Below are 26,475 nucleotides of genomic sequence, written 5' to 3'. Positions count from 1 at the left end.
TTTTTATCAGGAAGATTTGGAAGTCCCCTATTTCGTTGAAAATCCATCTCCTCCCCTGAAAGATCATACTCATTTTCACTGGGTAGTTGATCCTTGATTGTAATCCAAGCTCCTTTGCCTTACAGAATATCATATTCCACGCTGTGGTCTTTTAATGTAGAAGCTGCAAGGTCCTGTGTAATCCTGACTATGGTTCCATGATATTTAAATTGTTTCTTTCTGGCTGCTTGCAGTATTTTCTCTTTGACCTGGTAATTTTGGAGTTTGGCTACCATATTCCTTGGCATTTTCAATTTGGGATCTCTTTTGGGAAGTGATCAGTGGATTCTTTCTATGACAATTTTACCCTCTGGTTCTAGGACCTCAGGGCAGTTTTCCTTTATGATTTCCTGAAAGATACTGTCTAGGCTCTTTTTTTCATCGTGATTTTCAGGTAAACCAATATAGGGGAGACAATATACACATATATTGGTATGGACAATGGACAGAGATAGAAAGCAAACCTCTGATTTGACTGGTATGGGGAACTCAAGGCAAAAAAACTTTCCCCTACCAGTGCAGGTTCACACCATCTCTGAAACCAGGTTTCTGTCTATTATGCCATGGTGCATTTTAGACATCTACAAAACGTATAACAAGTTAACTTTGAAGCTACTCACATTTCTTTAAAAGGGAAACAAATTGCTTTCTTCACAATAATAACATAAGGAAAACAGTGCAAATGTTATTATCCACATTATTTTACATATAAAGAAATGGGGTCTTTTAGAGGAGAAGGAGGCTTAGGTATGGTCACACAAATAGGCAGTGAAAGATTTGATATCTGGACCTAATTTTTGCTTCAAGTTCTATGTGTTTCCCTATGTATCTTCTCATAGATTTGTGTTCCTAAACCAAGCTGTTCCAATTAATGTCAATTTCTCTCCATCTCTCTATCTCTCCCTCTTTCCTACTCTCCTTCTTTTTCTCTCTCCTTCTCTCCCTTTCCCTATCCTCCCACTCTCCAAAGAATCTAGGATTGCCATATATACAACCTTTAATGCAAGAAGCTTTCGACTTCTTTTTGACTCAAAATTCATTGTATTGTACATGTTCCTTCTAGTCTTTTGACAAAGCCTACCTCTTCATAACATTTCAAATCGGAATTATAGGGGCAGGTGAATGTGCTCACATATTGTAGTATGAGCCAATGCGGTCCTAATAAGGATGTTACTAAGAAGATGGCTAAGCTGAGAGGGAAAACTGAAAGGGAAAAGCAGAAACTCTATAGCCTTCAACAGAAACATAGCGAGTTTGTGGGGATGTCACTGCCAAAATGATTCATCATGTGAACAGGTCTTACAGTTTTTTGAGTTCCTTTGAATGGAGCATGCCAATATTGCAGCCCTTTTCACCTTGAATTCTGACAGTCACGTCATTCACTTTTTTCAGGGCCTTAACACATCTTCCCAGTTGAACTAGCACAGTGGTTATGAGTGGAATGACCATCCTCAATTGTATGGGGCTGAGAATATGCTGTTCAAATTATATGTACACAAAATCATTCTGTTTATTTATTGCATTATGTTTAGGGTTTATTCACAGAGTAAGAAACAAAGTGTATGTATTCAGAAATAGCATATAAGGACATAATTAGAAGTACATATATAAAATGAAACTACTCAGTCCTATACTGAATGTTACCTAAATATATTAAACTAGTGTGTCTTAATACAGTCCCCTAGGTCTAATGTGGTCCCATGATCTTCTCTAGGCTTAAAACGAATGGCACCTTGTTTACTCTTAAAGAAAAAAAGATAATCTGCCTTTGGCCATCCCTATGTTAATTTGGGATGATAATTTATAATAACCATGACTTACATTTACAAAGTACTTTTTCATTCATAGAACACTTTTCCCAATGAGGAATGTAGATGATTTATGTATTAGTATCCCCATATTACAGAAGAGGTAACTTAAGCTCAGAGAGATAAGTGATTTGCCCAGGATCTCACTAGTAAGTTCTGGAGCTAAAATTTGAACCCAGGTGTCCTGTAACTGAGAATCATTCTACTGTACCATGATGATGATGGTATCTCTTACCTCTTGGTGTCCTCAAGTGATGTCAGTGAGTGTCTTTTTTTTTTTAAATGTGGTAGCCAATTTTCTCCTTTGAGCTTTTTGCTATAAAATACTTTATCCCTGTTAATAGCCTGTGTCTAAATACTGACTCCTTTCATCGCACCTACCCACCATTCCTAAATTCTTCTCTTGGAACAAGGCTTCTTAACTGAGAATGTATGGACACCACTTTCGCCTTTCCTCCATTTAACTCCCAGTGGGGTCATTGGATAGATTCCATTAATTTCAAAGGGAAAGGATACTGTTTTTCCATCCAGTATAACCATTCCATCAAAAAAACACTCAATATAATTTCTTTACTTTGAAATTATATGTATTTTATTTTATGAATTTAAAGTATTATTTTGAGAGGATCTCCTCAGTCTTCACCAGACTGTCTAAGGAGTTCATAACAGGATAATGGTTAAGAACTCTTGTTTTAGTTCCTCTTCCACCTCCTTCCTCTTTGGCTCCCCTTATCTGCTAATGTTGCTGCTTCCTCTACCACTGGCTTGTGACCCATGTCAAACCCCCTTTGCCATGGAGGATTACCATAAGCTGGACCACCAGAAACTTCAGGCACTGGAAGACACCGCCAGCTGACTGTGTATCAACTCCATCCAAGCCACCACCATGGCCAGCTTGGGCCACCCCACATCATGCTGCAGTGCAGCAGAGATTATGACAATTCTTTTCTAACACAACATGAAGTACAAACCCTAGGACCCCAGGGACCCCAGCAGTGACCACTTTGTGCTCTCCAAGGGTCATGCAGCTCCCATCCTCTATGTAATCTGGGCTAAGGCTGGTTTCCTGCCAGAGGCTGAGCTGCTGAACTTGAGGAAGATCACCTCCATTTTAGATGGCCACCCGGTCCCTAAACAAGCCTTTACAGATGTGGCTACTGGCTCCGTGGGTCAAGGGCTTGGAGCAGCTTGTGAGATGGCCTACACAGGCAAATACTTTGACAAAGCCAGCTACTGTGTCTGTTGTTTGCTGGGCGATGGTGAGGTATTTGAAGGCTCCGTGTGGGAGTCCATGGCCTTCTCAGGATTCTACAAGTTGGACAACTGGGTTGCCATCTTTGATGTTAACCAGCTGAGCCAGAGCAACTCTGCCCCAGCGTGGCACCACATGGAAGTGTACCAGGAGCGATGTGAAGCCTTTGGGTGGAACGTCATCATTGTGGATGGACACAGTGTGGAAGAATTCGGCAAGGTCTTTGACCGGGGCAAGCATAAGCCACTGGCTGTCATCACAAAGACATATAAGGACTGAGGAATCTCAAGTGTAGAAGATAAGGAAGTTTGGCATGGGAAGCCCCTTCCCAAAAACATGGCAGAACAGGTCATCAAGGAAATATACAGCCAAATCTGAAGCAAGGAGAAGATTCTAGCTACCCTCCCTAAATAGGATGTCCCCATAGTTATCATCATCAACATCTGGATGCTGTCTCCCCTAAATTTCAAACTTGGAGACAAGCTAGCCACTTGCAAAGCCTGTGGCATGGCCCTGGCTGAACTGAGGAATGCCAGTGATTGTTTGATTGCCCTGGATGGGAACACCAAGAATTCCACCTTTTCAGAACTCTTTAAGAAGGAGCATCCTGATCTCTTCATTGAGTGTTTCATTGCCAAACAGAACTTGGTGAGCATTGCCATGGGGCATGCCACAAGGGCCAGGACCATGCCTGTCTGCAGCACGTTTGCCTTCAACCAGATCTGTATGGCAGCCATTTCTGAGAGCAGCATCAACCTGTGTGGCTCTCACTATGGAGTGTCCATCAGTGAAGATGGTCCTTCTCAGATGGCCCTTGAAGATCATGCCATGTTCAGGAGCATTCCCAAAGGGACAGTCTTTTACCCAAGTGATGCTGTGGCTACTGAGAGAGCAGTCAATTTAGCTGCCAACCCAAGGGGCATCTGTTTTATAAGGACTAGGCGCCTGGAAAATGTAGTCATTTACAACAACAATGAAAACTTCCAGATTGGCCAGACAGAAGTGGTTCTGAAGAGCAAAGATGACAAGGTGACTGTGACTGGAGCTGGAGTAACCCTCCATGAAGCCTTAGCAGCTGCAGAGCAGCTGAAGAAAGAAAAGATCAGTATCTGGATGCTTGATCTCTTTACAGTTAAAGCCCTGGATAAGAAACTCATCCTTGATAGTGCTTGAGCAACCCATGGCTGCATCCTGACTGTGGAAGACCATTACTATGGGAGTGGCACAGGAGAGGCTGTGGTTGCTGCCATGGTCGGTGAACCTGGCATCACCATCACTCGCTTGGCAGTCTCTAATGTCACGAGAAGTGGGAGGCCAGCAGAGCTACTGAAGATGTTTGGCATCGACGAGGACACCATTGTTCAGGCTGTCAAGGTGGCCTTGTCTCAAGCCTAAGACACCTGTTGGAGATTCCAGAGCAAAACCAAGAAGGGAAGAGAAAAAGAAATATTCCTGTACCTTTAGATGCATTTAGTTTCTACATTTTGTTTCTACTGAAGATCAATAAAAATAATTATTAAAAATGTTTTGAGAAAAAACTCTTTATTTTAGAAAGAAATTTGCTTTTTCTTAAAGATTCTGCAATGTTGAAGAAGCCAGTCAATATTTTGAAAGTAAACAGCAAATTCTTTTCAATCTCATCTTTCTTATCTATGCAACTCTATTTTCCGGCACAAAAAGAAAATAATGTATCTCTTTTATTATGACTGCATTTCATTGCTCAGTCATTCAATTACATATACGTTTTGTATTTACTCCCTGTATGTCTGTGTTAATGTTTAATTTCTTATACAAAAAATATTTGTACAGGACTTAACTGCCATAAATAGATGCATTTTTAAATAATGAGTGCATTTTGATGTTAGTACCATGCAGTTTATCAAAGGTTTGAACAATATTGAAGAAAATGAGGTACAGGTGGCTCAGTGCCTCAGCCATCAGGAGAATCTGGCTTGTGACCAGCAGACAAGATCTGAACGTTCTTGATTGCTATATTCCATGTCTACAGTCTTTGATCTAAATCATCCATTCTGTTCACAAGAGCTCCACACTAGGAGGTGTCATAGTTTCCCATCTTAATGCATTTCTTGCTATCGTCTCTTTTCTTTAATATTTGCAACAAATCTTTATTTTTCAAAAAAAAAACTTGCTAGGAAATGAATATTAAAGTGGAAGAGATCAATTTAACTGGAAGAGAAGTCATAAGGTAATTCCTTGAATTTCTAAAGTATTTTCTCAAAATGCTTGTGCATCTATTACTTGGATGCTCCTTAACCAACCCTTTTGCTAATTAAAATCATGTATTGGATAAATGCAGAATTTAGGCTTAAGCTAGTTAAGGAATTTGACTCCCATTGCATAGGGAAACCATGTACTCTCTGGACTAGAAACCATAACTCCTAACTCATCCGATGATACTTTCTTTGTTCATCTCAGTCATTCTTTACCTAATTAGTTACATTTGAGATTATAACAGAAAAGGAATATATATTGAGTTGTTTCTGTTGGTATATAGTTCATCTCTGAGCTCATAAAGACTCATGTAGAGAAAGCCAGGTCATTTAGTCCAGCCCTTTCATATTATTACATGTACCCACTATTAAGTGAAAAAGTCCCAGAGTTACCAAAAAAAGTTACACATCCCATACACTTTTTAGGAGAAGCCCTGGGGTACTAAGTTAAATCTTATTGATTCTTCATTTCCATACATTTTTTAAAAATTACATACAGTTCTTACAGGCTTGATTGCCTACTTCCTCAGCCCACACCATATTATATTTGAATTCGTAGTTAAAAAGCCTGGATTCCACTTTTGGTGCTGCAACTTGCTACCTGTTGAATCTTAGGCAATTCACTTAGTATCTCTGAGCCTCAGTTTCCTCATCTCCGAAGAGTTAATGATATTAATTTCATTGTTACCTCCCAGGGCTATTATAAGGATCGAATGAAATTAAGTAGGAGAAAGTGCCTTGCAAACTCTCGAAATATACACCTCTTAAGGATGGTATTAGGATCATGCAATCATAAACTTGTAGCTGAAAGAAACATTCCAGGTCATCTAGTCTGTTGTTCATTCATTTTCAGTCATGTCTGACTCTTTGTGGCCCCATTTGGGGTTTTCTTGGCAAAGATACTGGAGTGCTTTTCTGTTTCCTTCTCCAGCTTATTTTACAGGTGAGGATACTGAGGCAGACGGGCTTAAGTGACTTGACCAGGATCACACAGCCCTGGTAAATGTCTGAGGCCATATTTGAATTCATGAAGATGAGTTTTCCTGACTTCAGACCTGGTACTCTATCCACTGTACCACCTAGTTGTCCACCTAGTAAAACTACCTCCTTTTACAAATGAAGAAACTGAAGCCTATTGCAGTGAAGTGATTTGGCCAAGGTAAACAGATTATTAATAGAAGAATTAAGATTTCCACTTGGATCCTCTGACTCCAAATTTAGCACTCTTTACAGCATACCGTGCTGCCTCTAATAATTAGGCAATTATTATTAGACAATGAGAATTTACCATCTGATTAAAAAAAAACTTATCAAAGGAGAGAACATTCTTGAGCCATATATTGTAGGAGAAAGCAGCACTTCACTCATATCCCATGAACTTTTAAGTGATTGCTCCTTTACTGAACACTGTACTAATGGAAATCCATGATACCGTTAAATGATGATAGTACACAAAAAGTAGACGTCTCTTTTTATATTTCTATGGAAAAAATTGTGTTACTTTGAAAAGAAACCACTTTCGTGTCGACTAGACTCCTGGAGTCGGTGGCTACTTAAAGGTGCAGCTCATGTACCACCTGCTGCAGGGAATTTTTCCTCCTCCCCTTTGTTATTGCTGCCTCCCTCCATTTATATGCCTTACATTGGCTCACCACCATGCCAGAAATGCTCTCCATCTTCACCTCTGCCTTTTTAGAGCACCTGATTTAGCTTTTTATAGCACAGTGCCTGGCACGTAGTAGGTTTTTAGATGCTCATTATTGCCTGCCTACTTGCCTTTAGATTGTAAGTTCCTTGAGGGCAGGGATGATCGTTTGCCTCTTTTAGTATGCAGAAGGTTTAGCCCAATACTGAGCACATAGTAAGTACTTAATAAATGTTTATTGATTGGATGCCTGGTTCCTCAAAATAGCTCAGACACCAGCTCTTCCAATGAAGCCTTTCCAGATCTCCATCCTACCCAGCTGTAGTGCCCTTCCTCCCTAATCTACCTGGTTTTTGTTGTTGTTTGTTTGTTTGGGGTTTTTTTTTGTTTTTGTTTTTGTTTTTTTGGCAATTGGGGTTAAGTGACTTGCCCAGGGTCACACAGCTAGTAAGTGTCAAATGTTTGGTCTGAGTCCAGATTTGAGCTCAGATCCTCCTGACTTCAAGGCTGGTGCTCTATCCACTGTGCCACCTAGCTGCACCCTCCCCACCACACACATATGCACATGTGAATCTGTGTGTATATATATATACATATATATATATATATTCATACATATTCATACTATATATATAGATATATATATTCTCTTTCTATACATACATGCATGTATATGTATTCTTTACATACTAATTGTCTTCCTCATTAAAATAAAATGTAAGCTCCTAAATGTAAGAACCAGTTGGTTCCCTTTTGTCCTTATCTCCAGCATTTAGCACAGTGCCTGCTACGTATTCCTTATGTTTGTCAATTGTTCTGCTACTAACGCCCTGACTCCTACTCCATTGACCACTGCTATCCAGGACAGTTAGCTAGTGTTTATATAGGGCTGTAAAGTTTGCAAAGTGCTTTACAAATATTTTCTCATTTTATCCTCACAATTAAACCTAGGCAGTAGGTGCTATTATTATCTGCATTTTTACAGATGAGAAAACTGAGGCTGAGACAGATTGAATGACTTCCTCAGCATCATGTAGCTAGTGCCTGCAGCTGAATTTGAACCTAGGAGGACCAGCACTACATCCACTGTAGCACGTAACTGCCTAGAGAGAACTATGTTATATATTTCCATCTTTTTTAAATGCTGCAATCCCTTCTCCACATCACCATTAGGATGTAAGCTTCTTGAAGACAGGGGCAGTTTTTTCTCTTTGTTTTTTTGCCTTTACATCCTAGTATGTGGCACAGTGCCAAAAACATTCATTTTTTTTTTGTCCTCCTCCTATAATTTCTTTAGTCTATGGATTCCTCCTGACCAAATTCTTTCTGCCAATCGGCAGCTGAGTTACTCCTTACAGTCTTGGAGCATTTCTAGGAACTCTGAGAGGGTAAATGACCCGTCCAGCACATATGGCCATTGTCTAGCAGAGGTGGATCTGTTCACTATGTTTGCTACCTCTCTTTTTGGCAAGACAGAATACCTAGAACATGCCTTACTATAATCCTTCTACTTAGGTCAGGTCTTCCAAGCTGCCTCCCAGAAAAAGAAGGCGTTATTGGATTGCTTTGCTGGTTGCTTTGATCCTGTTCTCATCTGTTAAACACATGCAGTAGTTTTTATTTGTACAATAATATGCCTTAACTTATTTTATTCTGCTTGTTCCAAAGTGGTTTTGTCACACTAGGGTGATCATATATGAAGATGAATGACAAAGTTCCATTGTGGCTTATTTAGATTTGTTTGTATCTGCTTCATTTAAGGAATGGTGTGTGTTTTTAAAAAACATTCATGTTATGAATTCAAACAAAATTTCAGATAACATCACCTATATTAAATAGATACCAGTATTGTTGTTAGGGTGTTCATAGTTTCGTGGTATTTTTTTGTCATGTAGATTGGTGTTTTCCTGTTGTTGAGGCTGAATATTTCTGTTTCTTTGACAATTATTTTGTTTCGGTGTAAAGAAATGTTTCTTTTATAAATTGCAGGGCACTTTGAAAAAAAATAACACTTTTGCCATGATAAATTAAGATTGGAGAAAGGAGTGTGGTATGAGGGTTAGAGAACTCGCCTCAAAGTCAGGACGGTCTGAGTTTGAGTGTGACCCGGGCGATGTTATTTAACTTTTCAGTGTTTGGGTTGGTTATCTAAGACCAGAAATTGCATAATGATGGCAGATATAGATTGACGGAATGTTTCCTCGCTGGAAATTCCTTATAGCAGTAAAAGCACAGTGTTAGAACCCTTACAAAAAAAGTGAAAATTTACAGTGTCAAATAAAGTTAGTTTCATACTAAATGGTTGTCATGTGAATTCAGGTATTTGAGTAACTTTGAATGTGTACATGTGCAGAATGGACAAAGGAAGTATTGTGTATGCTCTGGAAATACTTTTAGTGCCCTTAGCAAAAGGGAAAAAAAAAAACAAACAAACCAAGAATGCTGTGAATACCTGGAAGAGTACAAGATACAAGGCTGTGTACACTTTGGTTTTGTAAAGTTGTTTGTCTAATATTACTTATTAATTTTATGTAACAGTTCTTGTGGATAATAAATTTAATCCCTGTTTTTCCATAAGGCATGTCCCAGATGTCATTCTTTGTTTCTACAAATCAGATGTTCTCTCTGCCAACTTCACAAGACTGTTTTCAACTTCGAAACACTATGTAAATGTAAGCTATTAATATTAGTGTTTTGCACTATATGGTTGTCTTAGGTCCTTGGCTTCCTATAAGTCCCAACTAAAACCCCACCTATGGCATTTAGGTGACACAGTTGATAGAGCACAGGGTCTGGAGTCAGGGAGACCTGAGTTCAAATACAGCCTCAGACACTTTCTAGCTGTGTGACTCTGGGCAAATCACTTAACCCTGTTTACTTCAGTTTCCTCATCTATAAAATGAGCTGCAGAAGGAAATGGCAAACCGCTCCATGATCTTTGGCAGGAACACCCCAGTGGAATCACGAAGAATTGGACATGAATGAAATGACTGAACAACAACGAAATCTCAACTTCTACAAGAAGCCTTCACCAACTCTTCTTAATAACAGTGCCTCTTCTGTTCGTTATTTCTGATTTATCCTGTATATAGTGTGCTTTGCACATATTTGTGTGCATATTGTGTACCCCCTCCCACAATTAGATTTTAAATTCTTTGAAGATGGGGACTGTATTTTGCCTCTTTTTGTGTCCCCAGGGCTTAGCACAGTGCCTGACACGTAGTAGGCATTTAATAAAGGTTTATTAAGTTGAACTGAATTGAAATTCTGTTGTCTGTTATCTTTTTACTGGTATATGGCTTGTCTTTCCAGATAGACTGTAAGTTCTTCAAGGGCAGAGAATAATTGTGATAGTTAATTAAGGCACTAAATTAAAATTCGAGACCACTAGGAAAAAAATTCAAAGTATTACTTTACCCACTGTTAACTTAGAGATTAATATGTATCTAGTGAAGAGTAGTAACTTCTTTTATGTCCCCATGCCCCCACAATGTGCTTCAGTGATATTTATCCTCATGGTAACTTGTTAATAGAAAATATATATTACTTCTATTATTAAATCACTTGCCTTGTTTAAGTAGATGGAATATAATTATTATTATCATGTATAGATGAAGCCTGCTCCAACCTAATAATTTTCCATGCCATCAATTCCTCATAAGCCCACACTGCTGTGGTGTTGTTTATCCCTTTGTCTGAGAAGGGAATAGAATGCTTTAGAACTGTCCACCTGTGATGTTGTTTCACCTTACTCCATATTTTTCAAAACCAATTAAAGACATTAGGTAGGACATGCATATGTAGTGAAAAGTCTTTATAATCCTTATGTTAGGAACATGGCATGTGTTCTTGTTAAAGATGATTTGAAAGCCTTTTGCAAACAGTGGAATATTTAAATATGTGTACCAACTTTAATATTATTTATTTTATATCTAGAGAGACATCATTTCACCTACAATCTTTTCAGTTCCATGTAATAAAAAAGAAAACCACTTACGACAGAATTAGAGTATATTAAATGCTTGTAAATGATACAGTGTGAGGCCTTATGCCAAATCATTTGAACAGCTAGGAACATATAGGCTACAATAAATAGCGCTAGGGTGGAGAAAAAAAACACTCTGGATATATATGTATAGACGATATAGAAAGAGGAAAGAAGATGCTAGAAGAAAAGGGCAAGATGAAGTATAAATAAATAATTTGCAGAATTTATTGCTCTTGATTGTTATGCCAAGAAATGTGTGAATTGGTCATTGGATCAGCAGTGGGAGAAAATTCATCATCGTCTTCTCCGTCTGGGAAGGTTTTATTAATTTTCACCAGGGGACAGGATTGTTTTTATATAGAATGTCAAATTTTCTTGAGTAGAAAAAGTGAGCCAAGTCCTTTGTGACATCACACTGTATAGGGAACAGATGATGGCCCTACATTGAATAGCAAAAAAGAGCTCTACTCTCTAAATCACCAACATTAAATCTAGAAACACAGAACTTTGTGTATAGAGTCATTTCATCTAGGTCTCCGCAAGGCCAACTTGTGTGTGTGTGTGTGTGTGTGTGTTTGATATAAATTTATTCATTTTTAGTTTTCAATGTTTACTTCCACAAGTTTTTGAGTTCCAAATTTTCACCCCATCTCACCCCTCCCCCCACCCCAAGATGGCATGCATTCTGAATATCCCTTCCCCTAGTCTGCCCTCTCTTCTGTTTCTCCCCCTCTTCTCTTATCCCCTTCCCCTTCTATTTTCCTGTAGGGCAGGATAGACTTCTGTACCCCATTTCCTGTATTTCTTATTTCCCGGTCGAGGCCCACTTTTTTGTTTATTATGGGCTCTTTTCAGTTGAGGAAATAATAACAGTAATAACTGCTAGCATTTATACTATGTTAAGGTTTGCAAAGCACTATATGATATCTGATTTTATCCTTACAATCCTGAGAAGTAGATGCTGTTACTCTGATTTTACAGATGAAGAAACTGAGGCAGATAGAGGTTAAGTGACTTGCCTGTGTTCACAAAGCTAGTCAATGTCTGGGGTTAGAATTGAACCCACCTTCCTTACTGTGATTTGCTGTGACACCTAGCTTCCAAAATAGATAGAGGCAAGAGATTGTTGATGGAAGCAGTCATTCAGTCAATACACATTAATTAAGACTTTGTTATGGGTGAGGCAATACGTTAAGCACTGGGGATATAAGAGGCAAAAGACAATCCCTACCATCCAAAAGCTTATAATCTCATGGTGGTGATAACATACAAAAAAACAAAAAAATTATATATATATATATATATATATATATATATATATGTATACACGCACACATATATACGTGCATATATATGTGTGTGTGTATGTATGTATATATATGTGTATATATGTGTGTGTATATGTATGTATGTGTATATATGTATATATGTATATGCATGTATACATATATATGTATATATATATATCTATCTCGAGCTATATAGTGGATTAATAGGAAATATCAGAAGGAAGGCACTAGAATTAAGAGGGGTTGGTGAAGGCTTCCAATAAAAGATGGGGTTTAATTGGGACTTAAAGTAAGCCAGGGAAGTTAGTAGATGCAGCTGAATAGCCAAAAGATCAGTGTTAATGAATCAAAAAGTACATATTAGGGAATAAAGAAGTGCTGTAGGAGGCTACGTTTTGAAGGGCTTTGAATACCAAATAGAGCATTTTGCAGTTGATCCTGGAGTGCTAGGGAGCCACTGGAATTTATTGAGTAGAGTAGGGTGACATGATCAGACCTACTGCTTAATGAAAATCACTTTTGTGGCTGAAAAGTGGATTGATTGGAGTAGGGAGAGGCTTGAGATGGGCCAGCTCACCCATAGGCTGTTACCGTCATCTAAGGATGAGGTGATGTGGACTTACACCAGGGTGGTAGTAGGTCAGAGGAGACAAGGGGGCATAATTCGGAGTTGTTGCAAAGGTGAAATTGACAGGTCTTGTCAACAGTTTGAAAATGGGGGTTGAGAGATAGTAAAGAGTCAATATTGACTCCTTGATTGTGAATCTGAGGGACTGGGAGGATGATATTGCCCTCTATAATAATAGGGGGAAATGTGTGTGGGTGGGGGAGAGTATCCTTTTAGCAGAAAGATAATTAGTTCAATTTTGGACATTTTTAGTTTAAATTGTCTAATGGACATCCAGTTCAAGATATCTGAAAGGCAACTGGAGGGACAAGAATGAAAGGAAGTCAGCAGAAAGTTTGGGGTAGGAACTATAACTTTGAAAATGATCAGCATAGTGATGGTAATTAAATCCATGGTTTGCTGATGATATCACCAGGTAAGGAAGAATGGAGGGAAAAGAGAAGAAGACCGAAGACAGAACGTTGAGTAACAGCTATCTGTGGTTAGCAGGTATGATCTGTAAGAGAATCCAACGAAGGAGACAGAGAAAGAGCAGTCAGATAGGTACAGAGAAGGACTAGGAGAGAATGATATCCTGAAAACATAGAAAGAAGAGAACATCAAGAAGGAAAGAGTGATCAACAATGACAAAGCACCAGAGAGATCAAGGAGAATGAGGATTGAGAAAAGCCCATTGGATTTGGCACCTAAGACAACATTAGTAACTTTGAAAAGAAAAGTTTCAGTGAAATGATCAAGTTGGAAGCTGAATTGTAAGAGGAATTAAGAAGTGAGAGAAGAGAAAGTGGAGGCACCTGTTGTAGACAGCTGTTTGGAGGTGTTTAGCTACAAGGGTCAGAAGAGATAAAGACAATAGTGGAGATGGAAGGATCAAGTGAGGATTTTTTTTCAGAATGGGGGAGACATGGTATACGTGGTGATGATAGGGAGTGAGGCAGTAAACAGGGAGAGATTGAAAATGAAAAAGTGGGAATTATAGAGAGTGCAGTCAGTTGGAAGAGATGGGATGGAATGTGATTACTAGAAAAAGTAGAGATTTTCTTGGTAAAGAGTACAGTCCTTCAGCATGTGAGATATGGGTGAAGGAGGAGATAGTTGCAGAAGGTATCTGAGTATGGAAGAATGTAAACTCAGAGGTGGACAATTTTTCTGGGAAGTAGGTGATTTTATGAACATGGTTGTTTGACCTAGGAGAGTTGAAAGTTAAGAGTTTAAAACACTGTAGATATTTGTGGGCAAAATGCAACACATTAGCATTTCATGTATGAAAAACACATATTGGTCAGTGAATAGAAATTATTGTCCTGTAAGACAGTAATATAATCTTTTTCTTACAGTTTTTCACATACTTTATTTTCATAAAGCCTTTTTTCTGAGCAAAAGTTTTCTTTTACTAACTCCATACTTAGATTAGAAGAAAGTCAGCTGAATGCTTGAATATATAGTTAAAAATCAGGGTGGGTTGGGGTAGGAAGGTTAGTGGCAACATTCTTATAACTAAGTCCTGTTGCCTAGGGTTCTGTAGTTTGTGAAACATCTGTTAGGATTCAGTTTAAAAGGACACGTGATATTCTTGGTTTTTCTGCAGCTGAAAATATAGAAGTATCATTCCTGAATCCCAACCTAAAGGGGAAGGGAAAAAATCCTTTGCTCTATTGAACCCCATCAAAAACTTGCTGTTCCCTATTTCTCTTCCTCCTCCACTAAAAGAACTATTATAATATCAGGATTACTTGTTGAAGTGGGAAGAAGTGAAGGACTTGCTGAAGATTTTATTCATGAAGGCATAAAATGGTAGGGTACTGCCTCTTCCTTTCTAATTTCAGAAAAAAAAAAACCAAAACAACTCCCATGGCCAGTCTTGGAGAAAGGGAAGGAAAATCTTTTCTTTAAGGTAAAGATAAAAGGACAATTGAGAAACATCACTGGAAAAAAAAGAAAATAGAAAAAAAAATCCCAGTTACTCAATGTTTGATTTTCCACTATCTTGCATGGAAAAACTAATAATAAAAATAATAATAGAATCATAGGTTTATAGAGCTCGAGCCTGAGAGGAACTCCAAGACCATTATACCTCTCATTTTACAGATAAACTGAGGCTCACAAGAGGTTGAGTTCCCAAATGTCATACAGGCAGTAGCTGTTAAGGATGCAATTCGAACCTCAAGTCTTCTGATTCCAAAGCCAATGCTCTTGAGAACAGATTTTTTAAAAAAATAACTAAAAGTGTTCTTCAGCAATTAGCATAACTTGGTGACTTCCACTTAGAAGACTTTGGGAATTAAGGATTTCAAAAGATTATTTTTTATACCACACAGTTAAATAAATCACATCTACTCAGTGTCTTTTACCTACTGCTAAAATTTTCCCCTGCTTAATTTTTCTAATGTCTGTAATTAAGTTCTCCACAGGCTCCTTAGATTAGAGATTGTTTTCACCATTCATAAAACAAGCAAACATACTTATGCTCTGGTGAATAAAGGTTTTCCCAAGTTTTTTCCAGCTTTCATTAAAATCCATTTTTTTTGCATGAGTTTACATAACTACCAAGCTGTATTATACCGTAGGAGATATACAAAGAACAATTCAACAGAATAATTTATGAAACCTTTCTGTGTTTGCTTCAAAATGGCAAATACTAATATGCCACTGAAAACTTTTTTTATTCATCCATGTTCATTTATTGGCCAATTTTAAAATATGAAATAATATCTTATTGCTAGAAGTAATGCTTTTACTTTAGTGTATAATAATTTTAAAATCCTCCTGAAAACTATTTTGAGGGATCATGCTTGACTCAGGTTTAGAGCCTAGGCTCAACATGTATTGTTTTATCAGTAATTTTGTTCTCATTTATACCATTAAGCTACACATAACTGAAATAAGTTTAAAGAATTTTGGACTTACTCTCTCCTACCTATACCCTCTCCAAAATCCATCCTCTCCCCCTGTTCAGTTTATTGTTCATTAAATATAAGGACTTGTAAGAAATGGAAGAGTCATTTGTGTTGTGAAATGATCATTGAAATTTATAAGATTCTTTTCTTATTTAATAGCAAGTTGTCATTTAGTTACCTTGATTTCTGGGGAAATTAAGAATATCTAGAAATACCTCTGTAATATAAAATTAAATCTGTCTAAATGAGTGAAAAAAAATGGGATTTTCCTTTCTTTTGGAAAAGGACATGAAAGAACTATGAAAAACCTAAATATGTTTCTAACTGTTGGTAACAAATTTTGTTATGTTAATTGAGTTGGAGTTGGTACTTACATTCTTATCCTCTGAAGGTGAAGGTTTAGAAGACTTAAATGTTTTCCACTCAAACAGCTAACTTGATGCTATTTGAAAAGAAAATGAACTTCTTGGCTTCTTAATGGAATGAAGCTCTTTGTTGGAATTAAAAGTGATTATAAATTCAAAAGGTTTAGGGAAGCTAGTTTGTATAATTTTGTCATTTTTTAGTGGTTGTAGGTAACAAATAGACACACACACAGGCTATTTACTTATCTTTGCAGATTTAAAAGATGTTTTTCTTTAAGTAATGCATAAAATATGAAGACTAGGATGTGGCTGCAAAAAACCCAACAATGTTATGATAAATTATACTGCCATTCTGTGCTTTTTTAGGTATTTTTTGTATATATATTTCTACAACAGCTACAGACTTGGAGGTTAGAAATAAAAGTGAAGTACCCTGAAAAGTATCACATGATGGCACTGTTTCCATTTCCACATCCAATATTATGAAATCAAGCTATAATAAACTGGCATTAAAAATGGTGTGCAATGCCAATGTATTGGTATAATTTATGTAAAATAAAATTCTTACCACTACGATTACAAATATAGGTATTCAAATAGATCCATAGGTTCTTCAGAAAGCACTTTGCTTATTTCTGTTGCCTTTCATTTTGGTAATAGAGAAACAAATTTAGGATATTTAATTTTTAATATCACAAAAGGTATATTAAGCACTTAAAGTCATTTGTTAATTATTTGTGTGTAAATAAGAGATTTTAAGTCATATTTTGATTTTACTTAGGCAAGAAAAATGTTGTATGCAAGATTTTTTATCATAAATTAGATCACTAATTCAAAGACATTGTTGAGAAATAGAACATAAATAACTTCAATTGGTAGGAGTGTCAGAAGGCACAGGACAAAGTGTACCAGTACAATGAAAGTTTAAGTATGATTGTCAATAAAACATGAATGTAAATAAGATTTGTCATTTGAGAAATGTAGACTTTCACTTGTTCACTATTGCAAATATAGTGATTATAATAAACGTTTACATATTAAACATAACTAAAATGGCCTGTATCATCACCTCAGGTCTGTGTATGTATGTGTATGTGTATATGTGTGTGTATGTGTGTGCAGATGTATTTTTTTCTCCCTTACAAAGTAAAAATCATAAATGTGATGTTCATTTATACTAAATGAAACAATTGACTTGACAGCAGAGATAATTATAGATGAATCATGTACGGTATTAGAAGTCATCACCAAATTTTATCCCTAGTGTGGTATTAGCTATAACAGGTATTAATGCATCTTCAAAGTAGCAGAAACATTGTAAAATGATACAGAGCTATGAAAAGAAAGAGAATGAATCCCCACTACTAATGCTGAAGAAACTAATGGCCAGGGTTTGGAACTGTGCCAAGCAGGGTGCTCAGACTCTAATAATCTCCATTGCAAGTGTTAACTTCCCTTAAACTGTATGGCCACTTTATTTTGATGTGAGTAAAAGTCAGGAAAAATGAGTGACCTAAAATTTACCTGGTAATGGTATGATCTTGATTATGGGGCAAAGAAACACATCATGTAAAAAGTTCAAATATTCACTCTTATTCCGTTTTAATTTTTTTAAATCACCACTGTGTCATCAATAAGTAAAGAAAATAATTGCAAATGAGACAATTCATTTCATAAAACGCTAAAAAAAAGTGTTGTGGTACTGGGTGATGTGCTTTAACCATTTAAACACAAAAGGGAATTATTTCTATTGTTGAAAACAGTGACAAAGGCTAACAGGCCTCATTTATTAAAATTGATGAAATGGATTTCATTTGATGCTTAGGAGGTTTGCTTGGAGATAATGAATACGTTGTCTTAGTAATTTTTCTTGACTGCTTTCCTGCATCTTTGAGTTTCAGGAATATAGTGTCATATTGCTTATTTAGGGAATGTGATAATCTACATAATGTAAGATTATTTGAGCCTAAAATTTAGAAAAATAGCATGGCTGGTATTGTTTTAAAGGTGTTTATAAACATAGTGTTAGAGGCGGTTTCAGTTGGAACATTTAAACTATGAAAGAGATAAGAACTATATGCACATAGTCTGTTCATTTGTTCATGTACTATAAAGAGGAAAAATCAGCATACTGAAGTAGGAGATTTTCATGCTCACTGTATTTCACCATGCAAATTACTTCCAATTTCCAAATGCCAGTGTTACTTTTCAGGACAAATTTCATACAAAAAGAATTCAGTGATTATTCATCCAGTTTAATTAATTCAATTAAATAAGTCTGATGCTGTCAGGTGTTCTTTTAATAATTGAATCAACATGCAGATACATAATAAGCATAAAAGCGTTTCTATGGCTGCAGTTAATTTAGATCCAAAAGAATCTGCTATTCCTCTACATTTGATATAGATTATTCTATAATATTTCAGTAATGGATTGCACAAAGGCTGGCTTTTAATTCTTTGCTTTCTCGAATGTCTTTATATATAATGGTTTAAAACAGAAGGTGTTTAAGAGAGGGTGACCTTTTTTCCATTATCATGGTTCCTATCATTAATGCATTATAATTTTCTTTAGAAGTCTAGAAAAATGTGTATGTGTGCAGTATGTAGTAGGTGAAAATCAGAGTATGTTAGTGAAAGTTTAGAATTATCTGTTAATACTTTTTTAAAGAAAAAAGTATTCTTAGGTTTCATTTTTATTGTATTTTACCCCTTAACCTCTATTAACCCCTGTGTTAGTTTAAACTCACCTTATATATTATACTCACTAGACTTAAAAGTTTGGGCATTTGTAATTAGAATAGTCACCTTACTTAGATGCTAAAGATAGTATGTCTCATAAGTAAATTTAAACTAAATAAAGTGTTACTTTATTTTGATCTCTGTCTAAAAGTAATAGTCAACCATCATATATGGAATTAAATTATAGAACTATTTAATGATATATGAAGAAAAAAGACCAGAGTAAATGATTTACTTAGTTAGCTCTCAGTAGTGCTTGATGTCATAATTATTGTAAATATTAATTGCTGTGCTAAAAATGTAAGCAAGCCGATTTTATATTAGATGAAAAATGAAAATAGTCTGTGTACTGGTAAATAGATAATCATACAAAAGTAATTGGGGTTTTAAAACCCCAATCTATTCTGCCAGCATGAGCTCGTTTGCATGTTAATCACAAGAGTGATTTCCTACTTCACAAGGAAGTCCACACTCTTTCATAACCACTTTTAATTGCATTTAAAATGGTTCAGGGTTGTAACATTAGAAATGAAGGCGTATCTGTGTCAAATTAATAAAAATGTTCCTGAAAAATCTTTATAGACTATAAATACTGTAATATTTTAAGGGCTTCTATTTTTAATTGGAATATGTAGAGATCCATTACATAATTTCAGTGATATTAATAATAGTGTAGTTATGGTACGATGAGCATTTTAAAAAATATGTGATCAGTGAAAATAGAATCTTGAAGACAGAATAGTTTTTTGTTTATGTTAGATTTAGAATTTTCTCCATATATAATTACAATATAAAATTATTGAGTTTAAAACTGATATATTGGGCAATACCATTGCAATATCATCCTATAGAAAATTTATTGATAAAAATTATTAATTCACAACAAAACGATGTTCTGTGTTGCTGAATCACATAAGTTAATTTTATAGATTATCCTGACAAATTATTTTATCATAATCATCTTAGAAATGCAAATTGATTATTCTTAGTAAACTTCTGCAAGATCAACAATAAGAAATTTTAATAAGATACTTAAAATGTCAACTTTGAGCCATTATTTGTAAAACTTTAAATTATGATTTGAGAATATTTTATTAATTATAGCTTTAAAATTCTATCGCAGAATAGGAAAACATATGCCAATTAAAGGAAAAATCTATTGTCGCTATTCTGAAAAACATTAATCTCGGGTGTAATGAATTATCAGTAACAAAGTAAATGATGTTCTAGTTTCATATGATGAAAATCAGTATAACAACTCTGTAATCTATAAAAGCCAAGTGTCACAGTTAAAATAAAATCATTTATTCTCTGAACACAAGAGAGTATGTTTGCTTTGTAGTAAAGTGGGGTAAGTTCATAGTATAAATCTGATCAATCTTAAAGATGTATAAACTAATTTTTAGTCCTGGTTTTTAAAATTATATATATGTATATAATGTATTAGAAGATGAAAAGTTTGAGGTTTAAAGAAAAATAGCTCACAATTTTAAAGAGGGTATGTTTGCTTTCATCACCAGGTGTTCTTTCTAATATAAATGACCAAGATGATGTTTCCATAACATAGCTTGGGGTGCTCTGGAGATTAAAACTACCAAAACAGACCTATTAAATTTTTCATAGGGAGGGTCCACCAGGGATAATAAGCCAATATTCCTTGTCCCATATTCCAGATGTTTTATGTAATTCTGCATCTTTCTAAATCTAAATCGTAGCTTTTCCAGAAAAAAAAAGTGTTCTATAGAGACTGAGATGAAAGGAAAGAACTGTTGAAATGTTAATTTTACTATCTGCTGTTGAGGTCTGCTACCTTTTTGTATTTTTTTTTCTTACTCCCAGTAGCTCAGTTCTGTTTTATGAATGTTGTGGTATTTCAGTTGTTTGAAGTTTAGAAACTTGGAGCATGAGTTTGACTTAACAAAACACAGTGCCACATGTTCTATGACACACTGATGGATGGATGATCTTTGATCCATGTGATTCCCTCTGTCCACTTCAGTGTATTGAGAATTATTAAAATATTCCGTAAATATGAAAACTGTCAAGATGATTAGGTAAAATGTGTAAAAAGAGGGAAAATGAGATTCATTTTCCTTTTATGTTGTATAAGCATTGTTAAATTGTATAGTAAGGTTGCTGCAAAGTTGGCAAAGATGAGCAGAAATTACTGTTTCATTTTTTGTTTTTTCTCTTAGGGAACACCATTTTCCTTTTCTCCCCCAAGTATCTGAAGCCTAGTTGAGTTTTTTTTTTTTTTGAGACATTAAGCAATAACTCCAGTTGCTGTTAGTGAATCAGTGCTAGGGTGATTCGTCTGGGTAAACTTTCCTTCATCAGAAGCTTTAGGCCAGGAGTGTCTTGGCCATTCTCAAGCTTCATTCTCTTGTCTTTGAATCAGAAGAGCTGGGTCTAAGTGTGAGCTTTAATACTGGATAACTAAGAGAAAGTCAGTTTATCTCTATGAATTTCAGTTTTTATCTGTACAAATGGGGACTGATATTTGCACTACCAAAGTGACAATGTTGTCATAGGTATGAAATGGCAGAGAGAGTGCACTCTGTAACAATAAAGCCCTGCAGGGCAGATAGGTGGCTCAGTGGATAGAGCACCAGCCATGAAGTCAGAAGGACCAGAGTTCAAATCTGGCATCAGACACTTATTTGACACTTACTAGCTGTGTGACCCTGGGCAAGTCACTTAACTCCATTTGCCTAAAAACAAACAAACAAAAAAACCAATAAAGCCCTGCAGTTCACAATCCTGTGTGACTGTGGGCACATGGATTATATATATACACACATATTTACATATATGTATGTATGTATATTTGTATATATTTGTGTAGATGTATATGTGTCTGTATGTATGTATGTATGTGTATGTATGTATGGAGAGAGAGAGATTATATAGTTAGACAAGATTGCTAGGCATGCATGGCAGGAGGTTCCACTGGATTACCCCATGGATGTGTATTGGCCCTGTGCTATTAGATTTAGATAAAGGTATAGGTGGCGTGCTCATGAAATTTGCAAATGGCACTGTACTGGAGGAGGGGGCAGATAGATCACTAACATATTGGGTCAGAATTCAGAAAAGATCTTGACAGGCTGAAGCAGTAGACCAGATCTAATGAAATGATATCTAATAGGGGTAAACTAAATTCTTAGCATTGGGTACCAAAAAAAATTCAACTTCACAGATAAACAGTGGGGGAGGCATGGATAGATACTACTTTTAAAAACAGGGGGTTTAAAGGATTACAAACTTAATATGAGTGGAAAGAATATTATGTGGCACCAAAAAGTCACTGCATTAAGAGAGTCATACGTTTCAAGAAAAAAAAGAATGTAATATCCCTTCTTGTATTCTGTTTTCATTAGTCCTCATCTGGAGCACTGTGTTTCCTTCTGACTTTCATTGTTTAAGAAAAATGTTGATAATCTGAGGAGTTTGCAAAAGGAAAGCAACCAGAATGGTAGAGGACTTTGATTCTATATCATTTCAAACAAACAGGAATTTTTGTCAGGAGAAGAGAAGACTTAGGGACATGATAATTTTGTCCAGGATTGGGAGAGAGATTATTTGACTCCTTCTGTTCGACTTGAGAGGGCAAAAGTAAAAACAATGGTGGGAGGAAGTTGCCAAGAAGAAAATGTAGGTTGTCTTGTTAACCATTAGAGCTATACAAAAAGGAACGTGGACTTTCAGCAGAGAATGAATGACCACTTTTTGTGTCTATTATAATGGGGATTCACTTTGGATGTGGGTTAGATTACATGGCCCCTGAGCTTCTTTCTGACTCTCAAATTCTGTGATTTCATGACTGTGATTATGAACTACATCTTTGGAGAGAGTATCCACATTGATGTGATCATTGTTATCATCAAATGAGTTAACAAATTAAAATGGAGATCAGATGAGTTGACTCATGAAGTGCTTTGCACATCTTAAAGTACCCTATGAAAGCTAGCTGTCATCATAGTTGACATTTATATAAAGCTTCAAGGTTTGCAAATCCTTGACTTATATTAGCTCATTTGATTCTCAAAATAACTCTATGAGGTGGTGGGTGCTATTACTATCCCCATTTTTCAGATGAGGAAACTAAGGCTGAGATTACTTTGCCCTCTTGCACTTACCCAAGGGGCACACAAGTAGTAAGTGTGGAAACTTCACTGAGGTAAACTTTATATTAATTAACTATTGTTATTGTTGTTCTCTTTTTTAATAACTAATGCAAGCTTATAATAGTATTTATATGCCTAGTTTTGTCTTTATACTATTAAATTTATTTTGTTTTTCTGAGTTGTATTCAGAGGAAGATCTGATAATGTCCATGTTTATTTCTATGCATGAATCTATAGGCCATCATTTGCAAAATAAAGTCTCATTACTTTTATGTATTATGAAGTTGGCAGAATAAATGTGGCACAGGCAAAAGAGTATTGGACTCAAAGTCAGTTAAAGCCTGGGTTCAAATTCTGCATGTGACACTTATTGCTTGTGTGACCCTACATTTATGTTTGTAAAACAGTTTGTGTATCTGCAAAATAAACATTTGCCCATTGCATTAAAATGATCAGTTGAGTTTGTCAATTAAGATAGAAAGGAAAAGTAAATGTGGTCAGTTCATTCTAACAACTAGTAGTAAACAGTTAATAACTGTTAGCATCTGGCTAATTCATTCAGAACAATTGAACTGAGTTTTTCAGAAGGTTACTCCAATATATTTATGTTATGTCATTTATTCTAAAGACTTTATTTACTAGATTAATTGCCAATAAAAATAACTTCATGATTAAAATTGACATCTTTGTCAGCCCCACTTTCTTGTAAATCCCCAAAACATCATGGTTATCATTTCTGCTTTACACATAGCAGGTACTTAATTGATATTTTAAAGTTTTGGTTTGACTTTCTAAAGCCATAGTCCCCACAAAATGATGACTAGCAAAACATACTCTGTCTTTATAATGCCCAAGACATCTGAATGAAAGGAATGTTTGTCACCTACAGCTGTTTCATATATAGTGCACCTAAACAACCATATGTTTTCAAATATTTTGAGCAGGGGTGTTATATAGATACAGTCTGGAAAGAATTGAAGCAAAGTTAGAAGAATTATCTTTGCTTTTTAATGATTAACTCCAAAGGTTAACATACAAAAGTGGTTTGCAAACTTTGAACAATTATTAATAATCTTGTTGATCATTGTGGAAATTGACACAATTTTATTTGATTTTTTAGGTGGGTGTTGTATCCAGTTGTATGTTGACCATATGTTCAGTATAATTTTTTTGTCTTTGAACGAAGGTATATAAATTGCTGATTCAAACTTCCTTTCATAGGCTGACATTTACAACCTCTTGGAGAAAATGAATCTTCCCAAGAGCCTCAGATGCTTTATGTCATAAAAGCTTCAGAGCCTCCCTCGGCCACTGTTTTTTTATATGGTAGCCCAGTAACATTTCTTAATATTACTTTTAAATGTTTTGAATTTAATTTTTTTAGTTTTTACTTTTGTACTAAGATCTTTTCTTACGTGTTTGTAGCTTAATCAAGTCACACACTTTACTTCTACAGATAGAATCTCTTGTACTTTAAGCATTTCATTGCAAAAAACAGTGAAACTATTTGAAGTAGATTTGGAATTCTCTTGAAACTCTCTGTGTTTTGACTAAATTGTGTTCTATCAGATATTTACATTTTAGTTACTCCCCCATAAGCTGGAATTTTTTAGGTTTAAAGAATAAGCAAAGTGCTCAATATATTTTAGTAAAAACTCTCATCTTGTAAGCTTCAGTGTATTTAGAAAATGAATTGTATAGTTCTTTTTATTTGTTCATCTGGAATGTGTTTCAAATAATTGCTTAATGTTTAGTGATTGTCACCAAGATCTTCTAGTTGTTTTATTGAGCCTGTTACTCGATTCTTTCTAAATTATAGTATAATATTCCTCCATTAGTATTACTTCCTCAGATATCCTGCTGCTTTTTTTTTTCAAATACAATGCATTCAGGTATCCTAGAGGAGATTATAAAATGAAGAGAGTACCATATTTTAGCAGCAGCTACATGGGAACAAACAAGTAGGTGTTGGATTTCATGAGATGTGATAGAAAATAATTAGCTAAACTCTGAATTTAACTGAACAAGGCAGTACAGTTTATTAACAAAATAAATGAATGGTTATTATTGACAAGAGCTAAACTATATGCTTGGGGTAGGAGATTTCTCTCTAAACACTGTGGACACTATATTAAAAAAAAGTTAGGGAGAGATCTTAATTGTTCTAAGAAAAACAAATTAATAATCCATTTTTACTAATTCGCCCATCTGTTGATTTGTCTTTACATCCATAATGTCCTATGGCTTTGGCAGTTACAAAGGAGACTAACTTTTCTCCATTTTTAAGCCTCTTATTTTTTCCTGTCTTGGATAACAGAAAGGTAAAGCCAACTCTCATTATTTCACTGATCTAGCTCTTCAAAAATCCTTACTTTTGTCTTTATTGTTTACACTCTGACTTGACCAGCTGCTAGGGCATTACTACATTTTATACTCTGCTCATAAACTTATCCACCTGGCACTAGTTTTCACTGCTCTTAAGAGTCTACCATTTTATGCCAGGGCCTTGTGGCTGGTTTGGAAGCTTGTTATCAGGAATTTGAGTTATGTTCTTATACTGGGACTTTACTTGTTTTATGATTTATTTTATACCTCTTCAAAATGGAAAAATAACTCCTTTGAGGCTTTTGGGGGGATCCATTGGCAAGAAGCTTTATGTAAGTAAGGGCAAGGTGTTACTGCTTATTCATTCATGAAGGCTTATAATAGTCTTGTGTAGAAGGAGTGCTGGCATAGGAGTCAGAGGACCTGGTTTCAAGTTCAAGCTCTTCCATTGATTATCTTAGTGATTTTTCTCTCAACCTCAGATCATCAATAATGAAATATATTTATACCATATTTACATTATAGTGTATATATTTTTGTTGTTGTTCAGTTGTTTCAGTTGTATCTAACTCTTCTTGACCCCATTTAGGGTTTTCTTGGCAAAGATACTGGAGTGCTTTGCCATTTCCCTCTACAGCTCATTTTACAGCTAAGGAAACTGAGGAAAACAGGGTTAAGTGACTTGTCCATGGTAATACATATATTATAGCACTTATACTATATATCTCACATGGTTACTGTAAAGGTAAAATTATATATATATTTATGTGTGTGTATGTGTATCGTAAAGGTGTTCAACAGAATTAAATTGCATCGTAAAGGTGAAATTACACACACATACACACACACACACACAAACACCCCTTTGTACTTTGGAACCATGAAGATTTAAAGGAACCAAAAAGATTTAAAGGATGTATTTAACATTTTTGTTTTCCCTACCAGTTTATGAATTGATGATATACTAGCACATGATCATTTTTTATAAAGTTACTATGCAAAGCTGAGAAATATCTTTACTGTGCTGGAGTTTAATATTCTACCAGATTTGTTATAATACCTAATTTTTCCTAAAATAGTATTGAAATTATTAATATTTTCCTATTTTTGTTTCTGTTTGGTTTGTCTGAATCTGAAAGG

General features: G+C 35.6%; 1 protein-coding gene and 1 pseudogene across 2 annotated transcripts in view; both read left to right on the top strand.

Annotated features, from left to right (window-relative positions):
• FOXP2 (forkhead box P2) overlaps positions 1 to 26,475 on the top strand; it is a 699,815-nt gene that overhangs the window by 290,118 nt on the left and 383,222 nt on the right. The window lies entirely within an intron of this gene.
• LOC110207041 (transketolase pseudogene) lies at positions 2,641 to 4,494 on the top strand (annotated as a pseudogene).

The sequence above is a fragment of the Phascolarctos cinereus genome, unplaced genomic scaffold (assembly GCF_003287225.1).
Source record: "Phascolarctos cinereus isolate Bilbo 61053 unplaced genomic scaffold, phaCin_HiC Scaffold_1;HRSCAF=81, whole genome shotgun sequence".
NCBI lineage: Eukaryota > Metazoa > Chordata > Mammalia > Diprotodontia > Phascolarctidae > Phascolarctos > Phascolarctos cinereus.
The sequence above is the reverse complement of the archived record's forward strand: the minus strand, read 5'-3'. Positions and strand labels throughout refer to the sequence as shown.